Raw genomic sequence first — 24,906 nt, forward strand, 5'->3', positions numbered from 1 at the left:
ATCGGGTCAACACTGAAATGTTCTCCTGCTTTAATTTTCACATAATTCAAAAGTTTTGATGGGGTCAATAATGTATTTTTTTCTCTAGGAAACACATTGTAACAGTGTGTGTGTGTTGTTTGTGTGTGTGTGTCCCCCGTTCGATTGGGCACCTTCTTTGTGGCTGATGCTGTTCATCCGGGATTAGTCACAGAAATGACCCCTGAGAATCAGATAACATCACCACCATGCAGTGAAGCTAATCCTACTTGATTAGGTGGTGATAAGGCTCCAGGCAAGTGAAAGCAGTGTGAGTAAATAAACAAGCGTCATCTCAAGGTGTGCTGGGCATTGAACGAGAAGGGAGGGAGCAAAAATGTTTGTAGGCGCTGTTTGTAACTCTTCATTCGCATGAGAATTTTGCTCAGCTACCTTCAAATACTTGAAATCTGAGAAAAGCTGGCTGTCTCTAATTTGTGAGCAAACTCCAGGACCTAGATCAAAGTTCTACTATGGGGTGGATCCAGTGGTAGGATTCAAATAATTTAACGACCGGTTCCGAAAGGACTCAGAGGTGGGTTTACAACCATTCTCTGAACTAGACAAAAAATTAGCTACCGGTTCTACTGAATAGGTGCAAATAGACTGAATCCCACCACACGGTGGATCTAATTTTGGTTAATTCATGTTTACTAGAACACGTGTTATATAGCTATGAAATACAGAATAGGATGACTGATGTAGCAGATAAGACTCTGAGACAACTGGGTGCAAGTCTTTGCTCTTCCATAGCAACCCACCGGAATCCTGGTCCCTTCACATTCTCTCAGCTTAACCTACCACACAGAATTGTTGTTGTGAGGATAGACTATAATCTGTCTCAGATAAAGATGTTAGTATGGTCAGTTGAGGTGCAGCAGCAGTTGAGAAAATTGTATGCTTCCGCATTACAATATAGTCCCGAACGAATATGAGACTTCTCATTCATTTTTATGTGCTGCCTTTGTCAAAACCCTTATTTTGTGCATTACTGAACACGGTACTTTGATACAAGAGCATTTATAGTCCATTGAACGACTATCATCATACTCTCAAATGGGTGGGGGAGCAGGGCTAGGTAGACACTAGGACCCAGGCAGAGTATTCTACAACAAAGAAGGATCAGCATGTGGGGTTCTGTAGTGGAGGAATATGCAATCTACTAACATCGGGTGGTTTTGTGAGACAAAGTATAGAAGATGGGGGGGATGATGTGATAAACTGTCTTGGGACACCAGTGAGGTGGTGAAAAAAAATAAAATAAAATAAATGAGCTGAATTACTAGGAAGGCGTTCATCTGCTTCAAAATACCCTCTTTCCTCGAAAATAAGACAGTGTCTTATATTAATTTTTGCTCCCAAAGATGTGCTATGTCTTATTTTCAGGGGATGTCTTATTTTTCCGCTCCACAGCTGCATGCTCTGGTTGATGGGCATGCTTCCAAGCAAAAACTTTGCCACGTCTTACTTTTGGGGGATGCTTTATATTTAGCACTTCAGCAAAACCCCTACTATGTCTTATTTTCAGGGGATGTCTTATTTTCGGCGAAACAGGGTAGGAACTTCACTTTCACAGGACGTAAAAGCAGCCTCCTGTTCTATACATATGGCTACTGGGGGAAGGTAAGCATTACGGAGAATGCAACTAACAAGCAAAGATAAAGGCTGAAAGATTTACGGGGCACAATTAGATATATGTATTCATTACAAAAGGTTAATGCAGATTGTAACAAGGAGTTGCAAAAGTTACTGCTCCCCCCAGGCAGCACTAACTTATGTACTGAGCATTTATATGGATTTTTACATGTCCATTAAATCAGCCATTCTAAAATGTGGAGGTGCTTTAAGCTGCTTTGCCTTCCGTGAGGCACAAGCACAGCACATTTCATTTATTAATCACTCCCATCACAAAAGTTGCTTTGCCTTTCTCCTCCTCCTCTGTCCATTAAAATAAGTCACTGTAATTGAACGGCAATGTTTTGGCCACACCAGAGCAAAGTATCTCCCACTCTAAAGCATGGCCATCTTTTATCTACTTACAGATTTTGAGAGGGAAAATGAGAGGGGGGTAATGGAATATACCATTTCTAAACACCAACTTGAAAAAAAGATGTGGAGAAGAAGTTCAGGATAAAGTCGGAACACATTTTACTTGCACAAATAGAAGGGGGAAAGGCAGAGTTTCACCTAGATCAGGATGTTATGTTTTTCTATGCAGTTTAATTGTTCCAACAATTCTAACTCTCTACTGACCATCCCAACCTTTCCCCAATCATCTTCTACTGTCCTTCCCAATTTGTGTGTGTTAAGTGACATGAAGTCAGTTGACGTAGGGCAACGCCATAGGGTTTTCAAGGTAAGAGACTGACAGAGGTGGTTTGCCCCTTCGGGGGTTGGGCGGTCTATAAGACTGATAAATAAATGTCACAATCTGCACTTATCCCATTTCTGTATAACAATCTAACTGATGCTCTTAAGATACCTATGCTTTTGAACAACATGGATCCCACAGTGTGTGAGAATGTAGCAAAATTTCTGCTAACAATAATAGACGTAAGTCTAGATGAATACCAACCAATGTCTATGTATTATGACCACATATAGCCAGCAGTAATTTTGCTAGCTTCTGTCAGTATCCGATGACGTTTAAGTGAGTTAACTTAGCTGAAGGAATGTCCTATAGTTACAGAAGGACCATGTATATATTTTAGTATTTAGTATTTTAGTACCAGTGTCTATAATTGTGAGCAATAATGGGCAAATTTTGTATGCTGATTTTGTATGTTTATTTTATGCCAATAAAGGCTTGTAAAAAAAAAGATAAATAAATAAAAAAAATAAAAATTGCCCCTCTCTGCTTTTAATGATCCTGATGGTCTCCCATCCATTTACTAACCAGGGCCAATCCTGCTTAGCTTTTGAGATCTGGTAAGATCAATCTAGTCTGGGCCATCCACATCAGAGCTGATTTTTTTTCAAAAAAATGTGCTTCTTAGACCCTTTCTGCTCAGGACAGTGAAGTGGCTGCACACCAGTAGACATGATATCAGTAGAGCCCCAGGGCCATTTGCATGCTTCCATGTGAACGGCCCCAGAGCTCCCGTAGCCCTCTGAGGTGCCCGCACACAGAGGTGCATCCTGTTTTTTTAAAAAAACGTACCTTCTTGCCTTGCACAGCTCCACATGAATGAGGAAACATGCCCCCACGGCCACGGCAACTCCTCAGGGGTCAGAGAGCAGTATGGCCATGTCTCCTCGTCCCTGTGGAGCTGCTCAGGGTAAGAAGTTTTTAAAAAACAAGAAGTGCCCAAAAGTTTTTTTAAAACAGTTTTTAAAAAACAGGGAGTGCCTAAAAGCCGTTCGCTCAGCATGGGGTGCAAAATGGTGTTTTTGAAAAGATCATTTCCTCACCGGGGGAAAGCACAGTGCTGCCTCATTTCAGAGGCAGCAGCCATGCGAAGTGCTCTCCTGGAATGGTGTTTTTACTATGCCTGGGGTGCTGTTTTTGGCCTGTGTGGAGTGGGGCTTAGTCAACTGGCTTAAGGAAAAAGTCCCACTGAATTCCACTGTTGTCATTCATACAAGCATAAGCCAGGACAAGGGATGGGAGGTTTAAAATGTGCCTCAGAGCACTTTAAAAATTGTCATTGTTAAAAATATATGGACTAGCAGTTAAGCTTTCCAGAAAGAAGAGCCTGACCTGAGTGTTTATAGACATGGTGGGACAACCATGAGGCCCAAGTTGGCTGACCTAGACTCCAAGAGTGCTAGAATGCATCCCAGAATGCTTTGCAATGTTGAAAGGTCCCCCTTAAGGCAAAAAAAAAAAAAAAGGCCTGACCTAGGATAGAAAGAGCATGATGTTTCATCATCTCACCGAATAGTAGCATTAGCCATCCTCTTGCAGTTAGCTTTGTGAAGACTGCTGTTTCTTGTGTTTGACTAGGAAGGGGGAAAATCCCCCATTCCTGTACAACAGCAATGGTTCTAAAGTGCCAACAGGCAAAAATGAACAAAAACTGTTGTGACTTGAGAAATATTGTCCCTGTTTAACAGACAGTATTTGTCATAGCAATCCCTTTGACCTGAACCAGGCTTAAAAGTACAGCAGTCTGTTTGCTAGGATACTTCCTGCCACGCTGCATTATTTATTATTCATCATTCAAGCAGTGTGACACCACAGCAAAGTGCTTTGCCAGCATAAAGGAAAGCTGCTTTGCTAATCCAAGGAAGTAAGGCTGAACTCCCAACCTTCCCCTTGAACAGAGAAGAACGTTTGGCCTTGAAAGCAGGTAGGTAGGCAGAGAATTCAACCCCGTAGTCTAAAACCACCCAGCAATTCCACAGGCATAAAATCTTGCACACTAATCCGCAGAGTTTTTCAGAGCCACATTTTCCAAAGGCTTTCAGACCTTATTAGGTCTTCAGATTCATGCCAGACCAGAGTGCCCATGGGTAAATTAAGTGGCCACTGAAATGCTGGCAGTCACTCAGCACAGACAAAGGACACAACAGGGGAACATTCCTTCTCCCAAACTTCTGGCTGAGTTCAAGCCCATTAGAGAGGAGGGAGAAATGGTGAGCCTATAACCATTGTCATTTCTGGCCAGTACCACTTGGCTAGCTACTAGAGGACTCTTCAGAGCAATGACCCATAAGGATCTTTCCCAGTAAGTTAAAGAGCCTATCTGACCCTGAGTCTATGAAATATACACACCAGTCAAAATGTCATGGGATGTGGAATGGTGTAGTATAGCCCAATCTTGAAAGTAAGCTGGGAATGGAAATCTCCAAGGAAGACTTTGCAGAGGAAGGCAGTGGCAAACCACCTCTGCTTCATTACAGGAATCTCTGCCAAGAAGGAAATGTTTCATTGCTGTGCAGCTTAAGTTGATCCTTCCTTGCTGATTCTCCCACTGATAATTGGTGAGATGACATCTGGCAATCAGGAGTACACTGCCTCTGAGTTCCATGATATGATAAGCAAAACAGGGGTGTCGGAGGGGGTGGTTTTGCAATTGCCAATTTGTAATGACACCGATATAAGCCCAATCATCACCAATACATCAAAATAGGCTGCTGGCCCTTTGCTGTTCTCTGAAGCAGGATGGTCACCCAGTCGACAGGTAGACAATGGCCCAAAACAATATTTATTCAATTTGCTTCTAGTTAAGCCTCTTGTAGCAAAGCAAGCGGCAACTCCTTTGCAAGCTGCCAGCTCCTGGAAATGAAGGTAAACACTTTTATAGACACAGTAGAGAGGGCATTGTATTTTAAAACTGATAATTATACTCGCCAAGAATATTAAGCGCTGGTTTTGCCCTCCTTTCTGCTTCCTAACTGTATTTGCATAAACCTACATTTGAAGACTGCTGGAAAATGCATAGGCTACATCGCTGCATTTCTGTGTCACAGTTTTCATGAGAAGGTCCTTTTAGTATATGCAAATTGTGCTTATTGCCATTAGATTTCGTAACAGTGATTTTCTCTTGTGACATTTAATTACATTAAAATGCCTAGGAATCTCATTTGCTAGAACTAGGGCAGAGGGTGTTGTAACAACTTCAAAGGTCATGGGCCACAAAAGGAATGCTTTTCTTTTCCCAAAAAGGAAAAAAAAATCATTTCTTCCATTGAAATTAAAATTTTCACGTTTGCATATGTATAGCTAAGTACAGCACTGAAACCTTTTTCCCCCTCAGTTTTAAAAATCAATAAGTCTTTTCTGGCAGGCCTTTCTATTATTTCAAAGGAAGTGTCTTTACTTAAATGAGAGGGCTGGATCCTAAAACTGATGAATGGAGAAGGGGACCCCAGGAATGGCTTGGAATCACAAACAGACTTTGGAATAAAATTGGTCCTGGAGGAAGGCAAGTTTTAACAGGCCACAACCCAGCCTCAACCCACCTAATTTAGCACTTCCAGAGTTTGGATTTATATCCCACCTTTCTGTCCTGTAAGGAGACTCAAGGTGGCTTACAAACTCCTTTCCCTTCCTCTCCCCACAACAGACACCGTGTGAGGTAGGTGGGGCTGAGAGAGTTCTGAGAGAACTGTGACTAGCCCAAGGTCACCCAGCAGGAATGTAGGACTGTGGAAACACATCTGGTTCACCAGATAAGCCTCTGCCACTGACTCAGGTGGAGGAGTGGGGATTCAAACCCGCTTCTCCAGATTAGAATCCACCTGCTCCTAGGCTGTTTCCACATGGGTGGAATACAGCGACCCAGGGACGCTAAAAACAGCGTCCCTGGGGAGGGGTTCACACAGCCGCTGCTGCATTGCAGTGGCGGCGGCCTCACAACCCTCGAGTGGCGCGAAGCCGTTGTTTCTGAACCTTGCTCCCTGGGCGAGGTATTTCAGAAACAGCGGCTTCCAACTGCTGCCTTGCGAACAGCAGCGGCTGGAAGACGCCATTCCCCCCCTTTCCTGAATGCTTTACCTTCCCTCCAACCTTCTGGCGCATTATCCAGGCCTGGGGACATGCCCCCCCTGCCCCGCGACTCCAGCGCTTTCGCGCAGTGGGGGCGTGTCCCCTAGCCTGGGCAACACGCCAGAAGGTCGGAGGAAAGGTAAGGCATTCGGGCGACGGCACAGCAATGCTTCCCCCTGCAAATTGGCAGGAGTGTTAAGAAGAGATAATTGGTGAGATGACACCAATTACCATTGCTGATGAAGGGTCTGATCTAAGCAGCTTTCAATGCATTGGCAGGAGGGGCTTTGCTTTGCTGGGTCACCAGCAGTCCTCCTAGGCAGCGGCTTACCATCAAATTTCTCTGTTAAGTTAAATGGCCAGTCCACCCATCCATGGTGGAGTGGCCAATTTAACGTGCCCATTTGGATAAATTCACTCTTAGCCTCAGCAGGATTCTTTTGACAGCTTTTTCATGAAATGCTGCCAGGATGATCAGTATTTATTTTCAGAACAAATGACTGTCTCAGTTCCTGGCTCAGCTCTCCTTCATTTCCCACTGCCCTGTGATTGTCTTTGCCCTGCATGCGATTGTACTTCATTATGAACGCTGCAGGCTCCTTCTCCACATCCATTTTGCCATCTCTGCTGCCCAGATGAATTTTCACATTCATTTTCCTTTCGCTTCTGACAGCCTGTCCCCAGTCCAGTTTGCCACCCTTCCTATGACATGTGTATTTCTTACACTCAGGCTAGAGATAGCCAAACATGCTTTGGGTATAACTCAAATATGAGGACCTTTTTCGTTACATTTAACGCTCAACGAAAGGGTCCTGTTTGAGTATAAGAAGATAATCGGGCTGTGTGAGATAGAAGCAACTCAGTAGCAAAGTTTATAACAAAGGCTTAGTAATGAAGTTGCTTCCCATAGAAGAGTTTCAGTGGTTCTCAACCTGTGGGTCGCGACCCGACGACCCTTTCACAGGGGTCGCCTAAGACTCACTGCATCAGTGTTCTCCATCTGTAAAATGGATAAATGTTAGGGTTTGGGGTCACCACAACATGAGGAACTGTACTAAAGGGTCGCGGCATTAGGAAGGTTGAGAACCACTGGGTTAAATGTTTCTGGATGTGTGTTCGATATGGCTGCCACTTTGGAGCCATATGCTACATACTTGTTACTCCATATGCTACATATTCACTCCTCCACATGGGCAGCAGATTCTGATCTGGTGAAATGGATTTGTTTCCCCCCTCCTCCACATGAAGCCTGCTAGGCGACCTTGGGCTAGTCCCAGTTCTTTGAAACTCTCTCAGCCCCACCTACTACCTCACAAGGTGTCTATTGTGGCGAGAGGAAAGGAAAGGCGTTTTTAAGTTGCCTTGAGTTTCCTTGCAGGAGAGAAAAGTGGAGTATAAATCTAAACTCTTCTTCTTCTAAACCTCAGAATATTAGTGCTAGGAGGCAATATCAGGGGAAAACCTGAGTCACTGTACCCTTTTAGTTGACCCTTCAAAGCAACTGGTTGGTCAGTGTGCGAAAAACGATGCTGGACCAAAGGACTCATTGGTCTAATATAGAGGAGCTATTTGAATGTCCTGAATATTCTGACTTAGTTACTTGGTTTCAGTTGCTGACATATTTTTCATTAAGTTCTGCTTCCCGCAAAACGAACCAAGGAACAGCAATCATGTGTATTCTATCTACATAATCTTATATATAAAATCTCATTTCTCATTCTCCTGTCTATTACTAGCAGTTTATCAACTCAATTGCCACAGCATTTGTTTCATAATAGCTTTGTTTTTGTTACTTAGACTTATTTCAATCATGCTTCATGCTGAGGGATCAGCTTTGATTTGACTTGTGAAAACATATCAGGTGGCACAATCGTTGCACTGCAAGTATATTAAGAGAGAACTGTGTCTCTAGGGCACCCATTTCTCTCACACCATCTCATGTATCAGTTCCTTCATCTAGACTTTGATCATATTTGCCTGTTGTAGTCTGGACAACTTCTCTGGAGAAGGCTGATGTTATTTTTTTGCAGCTCTGTCTATGGGCAAATTCCGGCTTCCATTTGTCAAGCAGTAATTTACCAGTGTGCATATTAGCATTTAATAAATAGGTCATCAGTCTTTTTCCTGCCAAGAGGCACCTAAAACCTTAACAGGCCGACAAACCTGATCAGAAATCCTGTAAAGCTGATGTTGTGTAATGAAGGGCAGATGGCAGACATTCCATGATGGCTATGGTGACGGACAGGAGTGATGGAGCTTTGGAGACCAGCATCCTATGGGGACCAATACGCTTTGCTGGATAGAGAGGGTTTTTGTTACCCTAAGGCAGTAGTGGCGAACCTTTGGCACTCCAGATGTTATGGACTACAATTCCCATCAGCCCCTGCCAATTGGCCATGCTGGCAGGGGCTGTTGGGAATTGTAGTCCATAACATCTGGAGTGCCAAAGGTTCACCATCAGGGCCCTAAGGCTCCTTCCGCATGTGCAGAATAATGCGGTTTCAATCCACTTTCACAACTGTTTGAAAGCGGATTTTGCTATTCTGCACAGTAAAATCCAGATGTAAATCCAGTGGATTGAAAGTGGATTGAAGTGCATTGTTCTGCATGTGCGGGAGGGGCCAAAGGGAAAATAAGCCTTCTCTTTGATGTGTTAGTACCTCTCAATTGGCTGCCCTACTTCTGGCAGGCTCCTAGCTCCAGAATCTGGCAGCCAGTGTGGTAAATACCCCATGGGCCCATGTGTGAAGAGATCTGAAAAGGGAGCTATCTCCTTGTGCCTAGAACCTGGTGGATTAGCAAGACTGAGGTGAAACGGGACAAGAGAAATGTTGCTTGTTGCCTGCAGGTGTTGCTTGTTGCCTGCACTATGCATTCAACATCCAGCCTCCCACCAAAGTGACAGCTGACAGGGAGTTCCACCAGGCTGGAGCTAGTGCCAAAGAAGCCCTGACTCTGGTTAAGGCTAGTCAGACACCTTTGGGGCCAGGGACTGCCAGGAGGTCAGCAATGGAGGAGCAAAGTATCCTCTGAAGCAATATAGGGAGACACAGTCCTGCAGGTTTAGAGGTTTATATTATTGATGTTATTTTGCATGCATTTTTGCACAGCCCTGCGGAAGTCAGACTCCCCTCTCCCATGGCTTTGAATTACCTGACCCAACCCTCCCTGCCCCTTGGTGAGAATTGGTTCCACCTACTCTGAAGACTCGAAAGAGACTACATAACTGATGGAAAGGAAATTCCCCAACTACAACTATGGCACAGCCACAAAGCCATTCCACAGCTTCTTGAGTCTGATGGTAGGATGGAGAAGAGATCTGAGATGCAGCTCCCAAATGACTGTGTATGTCAAAAAGGTTGTGTTGACCTGCCAAATATGTTCACCATGAAGCTCTCCTCCCCTCTGCCCCATCATACCACTGACAATCTCTGTCTGAACGTTAAATGATCCTGTTGCTGCAATGGATACATGTACAACTGTATCATCTCTAACTCCACATAATTTGTTTACTTCTCTGAGTAATAAATCCTATCTTTGGCAGATGCGGCATGGTACGTATATTACAAATATGTACAGCATGCTATAGCATGCTTTTGACCATGTTAATCCTCATACCCTTTGAACATTATATTCACAAATACCATCAAGGCTTACACTGCCAATGTTACCTGTAAAGCTGTATGGAAAGGATGAAAGAGGGAATCTATTCTTTCATACATACACCTACCCCAACTATGAGTGTGCTGAAATGTTTCCATTGTGTACAGGGGCAGCTGATCAGTTTTGATATATCAAGTATGTTCCCTCTGTTGTGTTTCAGCTTCTTCAGCTGTCTTCAATATGTAATGCTCCTGATACCACTGCATTAAATGTCCGATTGTCATGCTGACATATCCTAATTCTAGAAAGCTGTTTATCACAACCACTTCCTTTTTCTGTGCTTTGACATGTCTGCACTGTCATGTCAAATTAGCTCATAAATTCCCCAGTCACTCTTATAGGTTACCATAAGGACAATGAAGATGGTGATTTTTAAGAGTTCATTGGTTTGTCACAAACTTTAAACCGGAAAGCAGAATCATTGATTCCTGATGAGGAAGCTAGTGGTTGGTTGGTACGTCCCATCCTTGTTCTTGAGACTTACATCCCAAATCACATAATTTTCCCTTCCAGTTATTTGGTTGTAAGAGTTTTCCATCAGTTTCACATCACCAATCCCATCCTGGTTTTTTTAATGCTGTTCCTAAGCATGATTCTAACCATTTCCATACTTCATTCCAAACCCACCCATTCCAAGCATCTCTGCATCCTGACTAGATCCATCAAGTGCCTAAACCATTGATTCTTCAGTAGGGCACCCATTGATATGATATCTGGTGTTGCTTCTTTCTTTGTCTGCCCACCATCAGCCCTAAACAAAAGTGTACTCTGCCAGGCAGCAATAAGATCTGTCTTGAGACTGCTTCAGGGTCCATGCCAAGAACCAGGAGGAACTGCCTGAGAGTAGCAAAGGGAAGGGAGAAGTAGGAGAAGAGGAAGTCCATTGTTTGCTGGAAGTTTGAAACCCTTTATGGCAGCCATGTTGTGAGTGGGTCCTCTGCCAGTGGAGCCATTTCGAGTGGCGTCCATTGTACTTTTTCAAAAATTCCAAAAGTACCCATGACTCAAAAAGTTTCCCTAGCTCAAATCATTCAGTCATTCAAGCCAAGTACTCTAAGTGTGGGCCTTAGCAGTCCAAATGGCTTTCTGAGGGACAGGAAAATCTGCTATCCTGAAAAAGTCTGAAAATTGGCATTTAGGCTGTTAAAAAAAGAAAAGAGATATACAATTGTGTTAACCTTTGATGAAGTGGAAGAAAGATAAAGTTATGACACCAAATCAAAAGGTCATGAGATAAATTATACTATTTGAAGGTCGTACAGGCTAAAAGATATGAGACAATTTCAATGAACTGATCAAAAGTGAACAGGGTATAAAGGAAACAAAGAGACAGTTAACTCTACCCTACAACTAAACTGGATTTGTGTACAATATTTCTCTAATTTCCAAAGTAGGCCTTTGCTCTTGGAACTGTAGGTACAAATATTTCAGCTTAACTGTTCTCTTTGAAAGGGTGAAATTAACAACATGCAATTAGGGATTTTGAACACTGGGGAGAAAACAAATGTTTCGTCATTTATGAATGATTATTGTAATGCAGTATGGTCTATGTTTCTACGCACTGCCCAGGTATACTGGAGAGCATCAAGGTGAAGTCAAATATTTCTTTAGGACAATTAGTGAGTAGCATCTTCCTGTTTTTCAATGTAGTCTAAATATCAGCTTTCAAAATGGCTTTTATGAATGAGGGATTAATACATTTGAAATAGCTAAGGTGAATCAGGACACTCTGGCTCATTCCGCACATGGAGAATAATGCACTTTCAAACTGCTTTCAGTGCTCTTCGAAGCTGTGCGGAATAGCAAAATTCACTTGCAAACAGTTGTGAAAGTGGTTTGAAAACACATTATTTTGCATGTGCGGAAGGGGCCTTTGTTTTGCCATGAAGAACACTTTCCCTTTGGAAATCATTTGAGGATACTCAAATTCTCCTTCTTCAGCATTCCTTCCCATTCCCTCACCCATGAACAAACAGCAGCTTCTTCCCACCACCAGTACTTTTGCAGAAACAGTGGAGGTACGCTGTGTGGGCCTTGGCAACCCAAATGGCTTTCTGAATTAGTGCCACTCTTTTATGTTAAATCATTGTTTGTTTTTTGTTGAGGAAAAGGTGGCCCTCTCAAGTGGCCGGTAAAGTTTGTCTGCTCATGCCATAAAGACCTACAAAGTCGCTACAAAATGCTTTTGTTGTGTTTTTCTTAAAAGCATTAGATCATAACCCTGTCTTATCGGCTGCCTGACTATGACAGGACACATTTTCCATAATGAGGGTTTCAGAGGGCAAGTCTGGGAAATACTGCTACTTCAGGCTGACCAGACGTCCCGCTTTTGGTGGGACAGTCCCGCCTTCAAACAATTTGTCCCACATCCCGCGGGTTATTGAAATTGTCCCGATTTTTGGGAGGCTGCTGCACTGCCTTCTGGAGCGCAAGGCAGTGCGGCAGCCTCCTCCGCGCGCAGCCGCAGGAGCACACGGCCTTCTGGGGCTTGCCGTTTCCTGTCCTGTGACAGGGCGGGAAATGGCAAGCCCCAGAAGGCAGTGTGCTCCTGCGGCTGCACGCACATGCGCGCATGCGCGCGCGCGTAGCCGCCTACCCCCTGTCCGGATTTAGAAAGGTGACCATCTGGTCACCTTATGCTACTTCCTGGGTGCAGGTAAACTCTGGAAGCACCTCTTCAGATTACAGTGAGCAGTTCCCCTGGGGAAAATGGCTGCTTTTAAAGATGGACTCTATGACATCACATCCCAGCTTCCTCCCTTCCCTACGTTCCATCTCCAAGTATCCCAAGATTTCCCAACTCAGGATTGGCAACTCTATTCCAGTCCTGTCCTGCCTGGATACAAGGTACTCTCCAGTGATCTTGGCAGTATTGCAGGACCATCCTCTGCCACTCACAGTGGGTAGGTATGGCATTCATATCTTCTCTCATACCTGCCCCATCACTGCCTAGCTGTAAAAAGAGCGTGAACTGTATCAGACAACAGAGAAACCACCTCGCCATCCATTGCTTTGCCTATTCTAATAAATTATATCTAGTAGGGTTATCAGGCTGAGAATGACAAACAGCAGGAACAGTAGAGGGCAGGGTGGCAATGAGACCAGCAGAAAGATTTAGGGGTGGGGTGTAATTATACCAGTGTCATTTTCAAGTACAACCCAGAAGTGGCAAGGAGTAGCTCTAGGAATCACAGGAAACTCTATGGTAGAACAGAAAATTCTGGCAGTATTTAAAAAAATATATTCTCCAGTCAACACTTGGAGTGATGGCAGGCAATGGTCGGAGGTCTAGTAAGAAGAAGAAGAAGAAGAGTTTGGATTTATATCCCCCCTTTCTCTCCTGTAGGAGACTCAAAGGGGCTTACAATCTCCTTGCCCTTCCCCCCTCACAACAAACACCCTGTGAGGTAGGTGGGGCTGAGAGAGCTCCGAGAAGCTGTGACTAGCCCAAGGTCACCCAGCTGGCGTGTGTGGGAGTGCACAGGCTAATCTGAATTCCCCAGATAAGCCTCCACAGTTCAGGCGGCAGAGCTGGGAATCAAACCCAGTTCCTCCAGATTAGATACACGAGCTCTTAACCTCCTACGCCACTGCTGCTCCTATCCTAGATAGTAACCCTACTATCTAGCCTAATTGACTTCCAGCTATGAACTACTAGTTGCATGTAATAACAGGTAGCTTGATATGAAACAGTCCATTCCCATGTTCATCAAAAGATCTGTCAAGTCACTTTAACAGGGCTTGGAAAAACTTTGCCATAATACCTGGGCTGAGAATCTCCATGTGTATCAACTACAGGCACTGAACAGTGTATTAATATGTGGATCTCCCTTGTGAGATCAGAGCATTTGTATTAATACCGATTCCCAGTCCAGCAATTTGGTTGACCATCAATTATATGCTTTTCAAATATATATCTTTTACACATAAGTAAAGAGAAGGGTTTTCTGTCCTGACTGATGCAAACGTACTTCATTTCCGTAATTTGAAATGTAATGTGACTCACAAGGTACATTTTTCACTGGCATAGACTTAAGCACACATTTAACTCCCTCGATGGAGAGTGCTGATAATCAAATATTGACATTAAGTAAATGAAAGCTGATAAGACCAACGGCATTTTGTAGCCTAATCTTCTATACCATCTTTGCATTCATTAGATCTGGCACTCTTGTAGGCTTCCCTAGAATATGGAAATAGATGACTTTGCAAAGAGCATTCTCAGAGGTTAGTTTTGCTCTCCATACATACCCAGATAATCTGGGTTGAACTTCTGTGACCTCCTATTGTATTTGAGCAGTTAATTAGAATTCCTAGAACAGAGCTGATACCTGCTGGTTAAGCTTCAGCAAAGTACCCTTCAGCAGGGAAAGCCACCCCAGCACTTTGTAATTCATTCCACGTAGTCCGAGACTTTCCTTACTTCTGCAACTTCACACTTTGATCAATTTGGTTTCCATGTGACTAATTGGAGGCTGAGGACAGTCTTTTCCTGTAAGGCAGGGCCTGCACGATGTGGCCTCTGTAGGGCTGCCAACCTCCAGGTGGCACCTGGAGATCTCCCACTATTACTGCTGATCTCCAGATGACCAAGATTGGTTCACCTGGAGAAAATGGCTGCTTTAGGGTAGACTCTGTGACATTGTAGCCTGCTCAGGCCCCGCCCCTCCCCAAATCCTGCCCTCCCCAGGCTCCACCCCCAGAATCACCAGGTATTTCCCAACAGACAGCGGGCAACAGCTAACAAACCACATACTGTGTCCCTTTAGGTGCTGGGAAGCCCCATCCAAAGGGGTGGGCGCCTGAACCCAGAAATACTCCGAATTCCATCTCAGCCTATTTTATGGCCAGTGCGCTCTGATGTTCCAAGAGTCATTATTGTCCTGATGGTATTTTAGAGCAGATTCTACAAACTTACTTTCCATCCTTGAATTGGAAAACCACCAAAGAAAGAGGCTAGTATGCCACCATCTGAAATTACAAGATCATATTACCCTCAAGGTTTATGTTCCCTGGGTTAAAATTGTAGGTAAAGATCAGCATTTCAAGGTGTGTATTTCAGGGGGAAACCAGTAGTGGTGGACAAGATGTCATTGTGTGCATCGAGGATGTCATTGTCATTGTGTGCATCGAGGAATGCTGCTGTAAATTTCGTTGTGCGTGCACAATGACAATAAAATGCTTATGCTTATGCTTGTTACCAGAAATGGTTGAGTCTGTCCTGTTTGGGGGGAAGAGGGGAATTAGCAAGAGACAGACCTAGCAATGTGAAAGGTTGGGTTTGCGAGATTTCCACCCACGTTTACATGGATCTTTCTCCTTAGAAATGTGCAGGAGGCCAGATGTGATAGTCTCTATTGTGAGAACAAATAATGAAAATACATGTACAAATGGGTAATACATACACACAAGAATTCAGGACAGCCTAGATAGCTTGGAATAGTTGTGGGGCATGGTGGGATTCAAATAATTTAACAACCGGTTCTGGCGGTGGGATTAAAATAATTTAACAACTGGTTGTTTACAAGCACCATTTTAACAACTGGTTTTGCTGAAGTGGTGTGAACCTGCTGAATTCCACCACTGGATAATTGCCATTTCCTGATGTGGTGAGGTCTAAGATAGCAAAGAGACCAGTGCCTGCACAGGTAATGCCAAAGATGAAGCCATGTATTGGGTACAATCAACTGAACCAAAGGCAGTTCAGAATACACTGGGCAAAAAAACTGTGGTCAGGGGAGCCCTAATATAGGAGAATTTGACCCTCAGGTGATGCTAAAGAGGACAATCATTTGACTGGGTACAAAGTCAATGTTTCATTCCCATACAAGAACAAAGACATGGGAAATGATTGCTGAACTGGTCTATAGAGAACATATCAGTTGACAAGTAGATATAATAAAAGATTGATGATAAGACTATTCAATTGAAAAGGGGCGATGGTGGTTGATATGTTAAAATATACCAGAATTCCTAATGTCTCAGGCATAGGACAGGTAACGAGCAGTTGGGGGAGAAAAAAAGGAGGCAGATGCAAATCAATCCAGGTGTCTTTCAGCTGGCACAGTCTTTTGTTAGGCTGGGCACAGGTGCAATCTTTCAGTGTTGTTTCTGCTGAGATGCTGATTGACTCAGGATTGGAAAAACAGGTGTAGCCTCTGTTTCCTCTCTTGGTAAACAAGAGACCTGAAAATCAAGGTTTATCCATCTCAACTCTGAACTCTCTATAAAACCAATAAGAAGATTTAGGTGAGACACTGTTCGGAAACAGTTCGCCAGCTTTACACATCATGGTCTACCATTACCAGTCTTCATTGAGAAGTCCCCAGAGTACTAATATATAAACATTAATTATTTTGTATCCTATTATACCTTCTTTCTCCCAAGTAATGTACTGAGAGAGAGATAACTTTTCCAAAAGAGCTATCTGAAGCTGCTAACTTTTCCTATCACTAGTGCGCAAACCTGATAAGCAAACTTTAAGAAGTTTCTCATGCATAATCCATAAGTACAGTCGAAAAAGGTCAAAGATTTTGGGGACATCATTTGCCTTGATGGAAGGCAAGTATTCTGCCTGCTCGTGCCATTCTTCCTGGGCAAAGATCAATTCAGGTGAGAAAATATCATGATTTTCAAGCTGTTCACAAGCTTATTTATTCATGGTTATATTGACCAAGGGTCTGGTATGCAGCTAGAATTGTTCCTTGTGTCAGTAGAATGAAATAGATTAGTTACTGAAGGCATTAAATATTGACCATTTGAATTATGCCAAAATAAGCCTCTGTTTCAAAGAGAGCATTAGCAGAGAATAGCTTTCATGTGGAGGCCAGAGTAATTCAGAGACTTTGATGACAATATCTTATGTAGTTTAGAAAGCGAGAGCTACAGTTATCCAAGTTTTAGCCAGAGATCTCTAACGATGCCCAAGAAATTACTAAAGGAGAACAGGCACGTGTTAGGTCTCAAACCTTAAGCCAATAAACAGACTCTGTGTTGTTGATCAGTAGCATATACTGATAAGCATCAGAACACCAAAGACAGGCAAGGCCAGTTCTGACAAACCTGGCTTTTGCCATCCCCTTTAATTCCTGCAGATCCCCCCTCCCAAATTCCCAAGACAGGATGAAAAACAATCCCCAGAGCTGAGGCGCCCCAAGGTCGGTGGCGGATAGTAAGAGAAAGCCACCTGACTTCCTGCTCCCACAAGATAATGGATGTGAATTCACTTCCCACGGAATCAGGGTGTCGGGGGAAAGCCTGGTTATCCATAAAGCATGTGAAGCTGTAAAGTAAAGAGCAAGGAAAGAATGTCCCAGGTGGCAGTTGTAACATGTAGCAGGCTGGTTGCATATTTCTTTGAGCAGCATTGACTTGTAGCGTTAAGCAGTTACAATGAGGTAGAAATGCATCTTCATCACCTAGATAGAATCCCCCTGACAGCATGTCACAGTAAGATGTGTTTCTCTCTGTGGCACATCATTCCATGACATGCCTCTGAAGATGCCAGCCACAGATGTGGGTGAAACATTAGGAGCTAAAACTCCCAGATTACAGCCACACAGCTAGAAAACCCACAACAGTCAGTTGATTCCAGCCATGAAAATCTTTGATAATCCATTCTTGTTACTCTTTAGCCTCCTTTCACACTTTCAGAAGTAGTAGAAAAAAAAGAGTTTGGATATATACCCCACTTTTCTGGCCTGTAAGGAATCTCAAAGTGGGTTACAAACTCCTTCCCTTCCTCTTCCCACAACACCCTATGAGGAAGATGGGGCTGAGAGATTTCTGAGAGAACTGTGACTAGCCCAAGATCACAAAGCAAGCTTCATGTATAGGAGTGGGGAATCAAACTCTGTTCTCCAGATTAGAGTACACTGCTCTTAACCCTTACACCATTCTGGCTGAGTAGGATCAGTATTTGGATAGGAGACCACCAAGTGAGACTTTTTGGAAAAAAGCAATGGCAGACCACCTCACATAGTAATGAAGAATACTTTGGGTTTGGGTTCTGCAGAGAATCCCAGTTTGAATGCTGGAACCCATTAATTTCCCTGGTCTGTTCTGGAATGTCATGAGTTACTTCTTGCGTAGTATGAATATTACCCATCTGCTGAGTCAGAAGCGGATGCTGATGGATATGTCAGAGCATTGCCTGATCTCCAACATCAGCACTAGCTAGAAATCCACCTGCACCATGCTTGAGTATCTGATGGACCAGAAGAACTCCCTGAACAAAGTGGGTGGCCTCAGGCTGACAAGGTATCCTTGGAGCCTGAAATTGTTCAGAGGGTGACCAATGATGTGTGGTTGACTCTCTCCCAAACAAATCGAGTTATCTCTTAGACATGACTAGCTCTCATTGGACATGACAGGTCGGTCAATACTTTGATCCAAAAGCTCCAGGGGAAGAGAGCCATCTTTCTGGACCCAGGTGCAGGACATGCAGATATTCTTCCAGAAGGGAATGCGTTAGAACAGAGATTGCAAGAAGGCCTACTTGGAACTTCTCACCAAGCAGAAGATCTTCAAGTCGATGGTGAATAAACTGCCAGTCAGTTTATTCACTGAAGAGCTGAGCTCTTCTGGGGTGCAGCATTTGCATATTAAGAGAAGGATGCTGCCCCCAGGGGAGAAAGCAAAAGCAGCTCTGCTGCTCCCTCCACTACCATCTCTTCTGGGCAGGATCCTCCCACAGCCACCCCCAGTTGGCACCAGTAAGAATGTGAGCAGCACAAGCCAGGCTTCATCATACACAACAATGAAGGTCTACTCACCTAAGCCCTATGAGTTGTAGGTTATCAATCCACTGATCTACTAAGCCAGGAAACAGTCTGGCTGCACCACTCTCTTGAGGCTCAGAGCCTCCTCTTATGTCTTCTGATGAACATGAAAGTGAGCATCTTTCCCCCCAGACAAGCGACATTGCCAGCTCATACCACTCATATCCACTCCCCTGTGGGACTGAGCAATTGCTCTTTCTGAAGGTCAGTTTGCTGCTTTACAAGTATCCAGTTTTGGACTTCGAGGGTAAGTAATACTGACTTTTTAGTCTGTATTGGGATGTCAGGAAAAAAATGCTCTTCCCAAACCTTAACACTCAGACATTACAAAGAGCAGCTGGGAACTTATCCAATTTGACTGGCACTAAGCAAACTTATCATAAACCTTTTTAAAAAATTCCTCAACTGAACCCTACTGGCTGTGCAGCCAAAGCAATGTTGGTGAAGGTTGGGGGAAAGGACTTTTTGTAATTCAATAGCATTGTGTTATTAGAAGAAGAAGAGAAGAGTTTGGATTTATATCCCCCCTTTCTCTCCTGCAGGAGACTCAAAGGGGCTTACAAGCTCCTTGCCCTTCCCCCCTCACAACAAACACCCTGTGAGGTAGGTGCAGAATATTTATTAATATAATTTTACAGATTTGAAAAATGAAACAAAACAGTGCAACTCTTATTCTCTACTAAAACTACTCTCTCTTAGATTTTTGTACCCTGTTTACAGAACCCTTGAATAGATACTTTGACATCTGTATCTTATAATTTTGTTTCTAAACCCTTTCCTTGGCTGCTTCCTGATCCAACCCATCAATTCTTTTTGACCATTGTTAAAAGGAGTGGAATTTCTTTTTCTGAAATTCCCTTTAAAAAAAAAAGATATGACCACTAATTTCTATGACTTATTTTCTCTCTCTCAAAAGAAGGACTTCTCTTTCATTTCTTTTTGTAGTTTTCTGTCACACCTCTATGCCCCCTCTCGTTGCTTCAGTCTGCGTCGTTTTTTAGTGCTAAATTATGTTATCGCTGGCTGTTCTAGCAAATGAGTAGGAAGGTTTGGGAAGACACTGGCCATTTATGCCCTTCACATTGAGCATACATTCCCTTCTCACAGTTAGCCATGCATTTCCCTTCTTCAGAACTGACCGTGCATTCAGATTAAAGAATCTCCACAGTTTCTGGAAGCTCTCAAAGTGTGACTTTTCCACCCTCTTCACTGGGAAAGCAAAAAGAATCAGCATGCACTTTGCTTTCTTTGAGTTTTCTTGCTCTTCCCTGCCTTTCTCTGTCCACACAACAGCAGTTTCTTCTGCTCTTCCAGTCCCCACTTCAGAAAAATCAAAAGGGCTGGGGCTGGGGTGTGTGTGTTGTTTTTCATGCTGAGGGAGCACTAGACCCTTGAATGTGATGTAAAACTTACATGGCCTAGTGAATTAAGGCTACACCAAAGATGGCACCAAAAAAAGTGGCAAGCAATCTTCCTTGCAAGGACAAGGAAGTGGGGGGAGGCAGCTTGTTAGGGACGCTTCAAAGGAGGAAAATCCCTGTGTAGACAAAAAAAACCACAGGAAAAACCCACTGCAAAACGAACAGCCAATGGGGTAAGTTCTGCATGCATAAATGGCCATTGCCTGTGTCTGGGCCTCTGCAGAATAAAACTCTGACATTTTGCAGAATTTCCCTTCTTGCCCTTACTCTCTTCACCTTTTTCTTTTGATCAAAACAGAATTTATTCAAAGCAGCCTCCACATTTCTAAAAAGAGGAACAGAAGTGGATTGTTGGATTTCAAAAAAGAAATTGGTTAAATACGAATGAAGATAATTCCTTTTAACAGTGCTAACCTGTCACAAGGATGCCAAGGAAATGGCAGTCCCCTTAAATTCCCAGACCTCCTTCAGCCACTACCACAAGAACATTTTCTAAATCTCTCTGGCTGTTTCCGCACGGGCGGAATACAGCATCCCTGGGGAGGGGTTCGCATGGCTGCCGCTGCTGCATCGCAGCAGCAGCAGCCTCACAACCCCCGAGCGGCATGAAGCCACTGTTTCCAAACCTCGCTCCCTGAGCGAGGTATTTCAGAAACAGCGGCTTCCAAACGCTGCCGTGCGAACAGCAGCAGCTGGAAGGCGCCATCCCCCCCTTTCCCAAATGCCTACCTTGTATCCTGGCCTCCGGCTTGTCGCAGAGGCCAGGGAACACACCCCCCTGGCCTGCGACTCCAGAGTCGTCGTTCCAGGCTGTGAGGGCATGTCCCCTGGCTTCTGCAACGAGCTGGAAGCCAGGAATCAAGGCAGGCATTCGGCGACGGCGTAGCCTGTGTGAAAGCTGTGCCGCTGCCTTCCGCCCTCCCGGAACCGTCCATGCGAATGGTCCCGGGGGGGTGCGTAGGCATTGTTTATTCCGACGGACCCCTGCACCATTGCAGTGTGGAAAAGGCCCAAGTCTAAACTCACGGTGACTTTGCCTCTTTTCTTTAATCGTAGACTGGAATTTTGAACCACCCTCATCAGCTATTTGTCACACTGCTGATAAACAAGGTTTGTTTCCACCCCAAAGAATATTGTGTTTTGATTTTGTGATGAGCGCTTCACTTGGGAGACAAGGCACTTCAGCTTGTGTATCAGTTAGATTCCCCCAGACTAGTCAGATCTCAAGCTCAGAAGGTTGCCCTTGGTTAGTATGTGGATGGGAGACCTCCAAGGAACACCAGGGTCATGATGTAGACAAAGGTGATGGCAAACCACCTCTGAATGTCTCATGCCTTGGAAACCCAGTGGGGTCACCATAAATCACACAAGACTTGCCAACAAAAAAAAAAAGTTAAACTACAAGCACAGGCAGACAAAGTGCAGCAGTCGTCTCAGCTCCGGAGCAGAAATAAAGAAGGAAAATATGTTTTCTCCTCTGTACTTGGAGGTTTTTAAAACCTTTGAGGCTCAACAAGCCCCCATAGCAGTCTCCATTTCAGCATTAATGGAACTAATCTGCCTCATTCATATTTAATAAGAGAGGACTCAGCCAAGTATTAACATGATTGAAGTTCTTGCTAATGCTTTTTGACTGTAAGTACCATCTAATGCCTTCGTGGAATAGCCCTAAACTGCTACATGTAGTGGTTGAACCTGCTCCCTCCCCAAAAAGATCCTCCCAGGATTCAGCTTTGGAATGTACTGTTGTGGCAGAGGAACCTGAAACTTTCCACTGGTGGATTTGGTGATCAGAGGACATGACAAATTCAGAACCGTTAGCATATGGAAAACCAATCTGAAAACTTATTCAGCTGAAAGATCAGTGCTCACTTATAGTGGATGCCAAGGGTAAAACTCTGTGTGGTTAAGGAATCATGGAAGCACAAAACACTTTGTACTGGTAAGAAGTGTTTGATTTTAGAAGAGCTGAAAGGGATTACATCGATTTGAATTGAGGAATTTGACAGGATTTTGACAGGATTCTTTACATAGCCAGTCTAAGCAGTCAGGTACCTCTTGTCCTTTCACAACAGTTCACCACCATCTTGAGAACATAAGAATTGTCCCAGTTCATCTAGTCTGTTTTCTGCAGCAGCTAGATTCCTGGAAGTCATAAGAACATAAGAACAAGCCAGCTGGATCAGACCAGAGTCCATCTAGTCCAGCTCTCTGCTACTCGCAGTGGCCCACCTGGTGCCATTGGGAGCTCACATGCAGGATGTGAAAGCAATGGCCTTCTGCGGCTGTTGCTCCCGAGCACCTGGACTGTTAAGGCATTTGCAAACTCAGATCAAAGAGGATCAAGATTGGCAGCCATAAATCGACTTCTCTTCTCGACTTCTGTTCCAGCCCCTTTTAAAGCTATCCAGGTTAGTTGCCATCACCACCTCCTGTGGCAGCATATTCCAAACACCAATCACACATTGCGTGAAGAAGTGTTTCCTTTTATTAGTCCTAATTCTTCCCCCCAGCATTTTCAATGTATGCCCCTTGGTTCTAGTATTGTGAGAAAGAGAGAAAAATTTCTCTCTGTCAACATTTTCTACCCCATGCATAATTTTATAGACTTCAATCATATCCCCCCTCAGACGTCTCCTCTCCAAACTAAAGAGTCCCAAATGCTGCAGCCTCTCCTCATAAGGAAGGTGCTCCAGTCCCTCAATCATCCTTGTTGCCCTTCATATGTTTACCAACTCTGGGTTAGGAAATTCCTGGTGAACGGGAAATGGGTGCCTTAGAATGGCAAGATTTGGGGGATATAATGCCACAGAGTTCATCCTCCAAAGCAGTCATTTTTTCCAGGGAGCTGATCTCTGTAGTCTGGAGATCAGTTACAATTCTGGAAGATCTTCAGCCCCTACTTGGGGATTGGCAACTCTCAGTGGCATATAGCCACAAAGCAGTGCCTGGAGCAAGTCCCAAGCACTATGCCTAGCCCCCATTCCAGCCAAACTGTATCCCTGTGGAACTCTCCCCCCCCCCCCCCGCCGCATCCCCTGCCACCCCTGCAAAAAAAACACACTCAACTTCAATAACCTTATCTGATCATCAAAGCCACTGCTTCCAAGGGCATACACTTATCATGCTGCCTGTCTAACCTCCAAGACTTCACTTAGGAAGGCTCTAACTGCCCAAATTCTTCACCCTCTCCTTCTCCCACACACACATATACAGGGACACACATCGACAGGCTCCTGCTTGTCAGACCACTGCTGTTCCAAGCCAGTGCAGGTACTCCTGAGTCCCTGGATATATGCATGTGCAGGAGGCAAGGGGGGATATTACAGACATCTTCCCCCCCTGCCCCCTCACTGCTCAGCAGATCCCATAATCTCCACTGTTTGTGAGAGCAGGCAAAGAGCAACCTTTTCCCCTGCTTCATAGGGAATACATAACAAATGGCCCAGCATTATTTTGTTTGTTTAGGCTTTTTGGGTTACCCCACCTCCCCCTGATCTACATCCACTCTCTACAATGATCTGGAGGGCTCTTTAAAACTTTATTTCAACTTCAGGCATGTTTACCATATTAGATCTATTGAAATAATGATAGATCTAATACAGGAATATCTAAATACCAAGAAATATCAAAATAACAAGCCTCTCTCTCCTCCCCTGGTAGCAGCAGCAGGAAGCATGTGTTTGGAGTGGAGTGGAGTGGAGTGGAGTGGAGTGGAGTGGAGTGGAGTGGAGTGGAAATGGGAAGAGAATATCAGTTCTAGGACATTCTTCAGCAGGACATTCTTCTAGGACTATCTTCAGCAGAGTGTGGTCCAGGGAATTGCTTTGCCTCTTTTATTTGTGGAGGGACTATTTTTGGAAAGAGGCTACAATACTGATTTTACTTTTTGGAAATACTTTTTGGAAAGAGGCTACAATACTGAAATGTCAGCAGCACTATCAATATAACAGCAATTTAAAGAGCTTTAACAAAGCCCGCAATCTACCGGCAGAGGTGTATATAGAAAACTGGCAGCCATAGATTATTTACGTAAAAGGAAATATGGACGCAGAGTTCTCTCCAATTGATTATTAATTGAAAAGATTGATAAAATACTACTTTCTAATGACAATTTGTGAATAGAAGTCATTCTATGAATTATAAGAATTATTGAAATTACTGAACCGATGTGTTCAGGGCATATATTCGGCTAGGAATGCCTATACTGTAAGCTTCTTCCTTTTGAGAATTGGTATATTTGTTGTTTTACATGTGTTTACTGTATTTTAAACAATAAAAAACCCAGGCTAAATGCCCACCAAAAAAACCCAAAGCCGCAATCTTGTGGCTAATGGGTGTGATGAGATGTATGCCTTTAAGAGTGAGCTGATGGACAGAGTTAAGAGAATCAAGAAAAGCAGTTAGAACTGAGACCTGGAAGAGTTCAGCAGGCAAGTTGTGGAACATGTAAACAAAAAATGTGAGGAGACCCTACTGCAACCTCACTGCACAGTGAAGAGCCCCGAGGTAAGCATTCCATGCATAATAGGCCTATGACATTGTACCCCACTTTGGTGCTCCCCAAACCCACCATCCCATGGCTCCATCC

This window comes from Sphaerodactylus townsendi, linkage group LG09 (assembly GCF_021028975.2).
Source record: "Sphaerodactylus townsendi isolate TG3544 linkage group LG09, MPM_Stown_v2.3, whole genome shotgun sequence".
NCBI lineage: Eukaryota > Metazoa > Chordata > Lepidosauria > Squamata > Sphaerodactylidae > Sphaerodactylus > Sphaerodactylus townsendi.